Source organism: Zingiber officinale, chromosome 10B, assembly GCF_018446385.1.
Source record: "Zingiber officinale cultivar Zhangliang chromosome 10B, Zo_v1.1, whole genome shotgun sequence".
Taxonomy (NCBI): Eukaryota; Viridiplantae; Streptophyta; class Magnoliopsida; order Zingiberales; family Zingiberaceae; genus Zingiber; species Zingiber officinale.
The window spans coordinates 40908202-40911953 of NC_056005.1; positions in this window are offsets into that span (position 1 = coordinate 40908202).

The window sequence follows — 3752 nt, forward strand, 5'->3', positions numbered from 1 at the left end:
ATCCATATATTTAGTACATAAGATTTTCCTAGCGACAAGAATATCGTATCTAGCTTTTTTCTCATGATTTCTAAAAATAATATTGAACTCGTTTTCGTTACCTTCGTCGCGTGCCACCCGCTTTCATTTGCTTTTGAAGGAACCTTCCCTTTGCCTTTGTCGCCTCCCGGTGCGTCTCCTCCGCTAGATCCACCACTTCCTCAATGAAGCCTCTTCAAGATCTGCGACATGGTGCGAGGCTTTGAGGAGTTCCTTGAAATGGGTCTTGAGAATGGAAATAGTGAGGAGAAGGAAGGGAAAATGAGGAAGTTTCTTCTCTCTTTTCGGACTTGTGGCTAAAGGAGGTTTTAGATCTAAGTATAGATCTAGGCAAAAGCGAGCTCTAGAGGTGGGGAATCAGGGGTTGGTGAGGTGTAGTGGAGAGGAGAAGATTTTTGGGAGAGGGGGGATGGAAATAGGGTTTCTTAGAAAAGGGGGCGATGTGCACGGGTTGAGCCCCGGTCGTGTCTTATAGACACGCCCGGGTTAAACGGGACGCTGCACGGCCTCCTTCTTTCTCCCCTCGGCTGATGTGGCACGGTCGTGCTAGGTGGCACGACCCAGATCTTCCTCCTCTCTGCCAAGGCTGCACGCCCGTGCCAATTGGCACGGCCTGTGCCTCTTCCTTCTTTGCTCAAACCACATGGTCATGCAAATTTGCACGGCCCCTGGCTTTAGTCTCCACGTTGGCTCCACACGGCCGTGTGAGATCACACGGCCGGCTGCTCCCTTAAGTTCAAAGTGATTCGTTCTTCGTCATTTCGGCTCCTCCATCGCCTCCTCGCCCATGAAAAGTGCTCATGGCCAGCCCGTGGAGGCTATACACATCCTGAAAATGAAATACGCAAAATAAAATAGTAGATTAAAAGTCACTAAAGAAATAGAACGGCAAAAAGGAATGATGAACTTAAAATAAGAAAACCCTTGGGTTACCTCCCAAGAAGCGCTTGTTTTAGGTCTTTAGCTTGACCCCGTTTTTGTTAATGGAGACTGAACCTATGGAAAGATGGCTCCCCACCTAGGGTTGATGCTCCAGCCTGCGCCTTCAATTTCGCTAGTGCAGGACAAATGTATTTCGTGTTGTTTGCTAGAGGGAAACTCTCATGGAAATTGCACTCGTCGACTTTGTGTATGTTGATCTTACGAGAATGTCCCTGAGGAGAGGAGTTGTAGATGGAGGAATCTGATAAATCGAACTCAATCTTTTCTTTATCAATCTCCAAGAACAACCTGTGACTTTTTACGTCTATGATGGCTCCAGCTGTGGCAAGGAATGGTCTTCCAAGGATAATTGGTATCTTAGGATCTTCCTCCATATCTAAAATAATGAAATCTGTGGGAACTATAAACCCACCCACTTCAACTGGCACATCTTTCACTATTCCCATCGGGTATCTGCATGAGTGGTCCGCTAATTGCAGTGTCATAGTGGTCAATTTTATGTTCTGGAGGCTCAGCTTCTTACATAAAGAGTACGGAAGTAGGCTGACGCTGGCCCCCAAGTCGCAAAAAGCTCTCGGTATGAGTTCAGGACCAATTTTGTACGGTATGGAAAAACTTCCTGGATCCTGGAGCTTCGGTGGGGAATTCACCTTAAGAAGGGCGCTTTAATTCTCTGTTAGTGTTACAGTCTCGAAGTCCCCTTTTTGCCTCCTGTTAGATAGAATTCCCTTTAAGAATTTTGCGAACTTTGGCATTTGGTGCAGCGTATCAATCAGTGGTACTTCTATACAGATTTCTTTGATCTTGTTCAGGAACCGGTTGAACTCTTCGTCTTTCTGGGATGCTATAAGCTTCTGAGGAAAGGGATCGTCTGATTCTGTGGGGCAACTTGAAGAGCTTCTTCAACCTTTTTAGTAGCCTCTTCTCCATCCCTGTTTTGAGTCTGATTTGGCAGCAGGAGAGAGGGCTCTTTCTCTGAGTCAAACTCCTTCTGAGTAGTGACTTGGGGATCTCTCATAGTACGTCCGCTCCTCAGTTCAATGCGGTTGCAATGTTCCACTGGATTTAAATCTGGTTTCCCTAGGAATGTACCCTGTGCTCTTGAGGCGGACTAAGCTATCTGAGTTATCTGGCTGGCTTGCATCTTCTGGTGTTTTTCAGAGTTTTCCAACCTCTGAGTCAGTTGTTTGATCTCGCTCCTCATCTCCTTTTGCTCTGAGAGAGCTTCCTCAAGCATCTTCTCAATCCTGGACAGTTGTGAAGGTTGTTGTTGTTGATAGGTCTGTTGCCCAGATTGGTGGCTTTGTTGCCCAGGCTGATAATTCTGATGTGCTGGTCCTTGATCCTGATAGTCTGGTATGAGAAATTGGGATGATTCCTCCATCTAGGGTTGTATGTATGGGAGTACGGATTATTTTACCTCTGATTGTAGCTGGTTATTGCATCACATTACTCAAGTTGGTTCATCTATGCTTGTATCGACCCAAAGGGGCAAGTGTCTTGTGTTGGGACTTTCGGGCCGCAAAAACTGCTTTTTGCGTTGCGGAAACCTCAAAGTCTTGCCACAGATCAGTGTGAAGATATATAAAAATTTACATGTACATGTTTCCTATCCTAGATCTACACTAGATCTACAAGAAAGTGAGTATACCTTTGAAGCAAACCCTTCGTAAATCCCGCTCATCCAAGGTCCGTCGGAACTCAAGTGTGTTCATGTGTACACACCTCTAGAAGTGTCCACACGAACAAGAGATGGAGAGAAAACCTTAAAGTGTGCTAGCACTCCAAGGAGTCTCGGCAAGGATGAGAGGGAGAGAAGAGAAGAAGAGAGGAAGGAAGAAGATGGATTGAATGAGCACACAATGTTATTCAAGCACCATTATGTGGCCGGCCACATTTAGAGGGTTTTAAACCTCCATGGGATACCAAGAGTCATGGCTCTTGGTCTTCCTCATGAGGTGGCACTTGGTCAAGTCAATCTTGACCAAGTAAAGAAGCCTTGATAATATGACACATCATCATTGGTCGGCCTTATGCCAACTCACAAATGAGGTGGCTTTGGTCAAGTCAAGGTCAAGTCAAACTTGACTCTTCATCTTCCCTCTCAAGTCAAGTCTAACTTGACTTAAATTCTCCTATGGTTGATCAAATCTAACCATTGATTCAAGCCAATTTAATTTAGTGAATCTCTATCCATTAAATTAAATTGATTCAATGAGTCATAATCTAAATTAGACTCATTCAATACATGAATCAAATTGAGTCCAACTCAATTATTCTAATTTGGATTACTCTTAATCCAATTTGGTTCACCATATGAACCTAATCCTCTTGGTTCATCATATGAACCTATTCTCCATCTAATTGCCCTTTGTGAGTGACCCTATAGGTTCTTGTAACGTTGGTAATGCTCCTAAACCCATTTAGAAGCATAAGTAATGAGCGGTATCTAGTAACACATCATTACTACCCAAGTTACAAGAATGTTGAGATCCAACATCACCTTGTAACTACTAATTGTGACTCTTCACAATATATGATAATGTCCTTCTATCCTTGACATCTAGATTGATTAAATTGAGGCATAGACTGTGTCATCCTCTAATCAATCTATATCTTGAACTCCAAGTAGACTCACTCTAAACAAATGAGCTCAATATCTCATATTGACTCATTTGGGCATGACCATGCACTTAGTGGTTTCACTCTATCAAGAATGATAATGTCACTCTCGTCATATGAGAGGGATAGATCTCATCTATATCACTCAC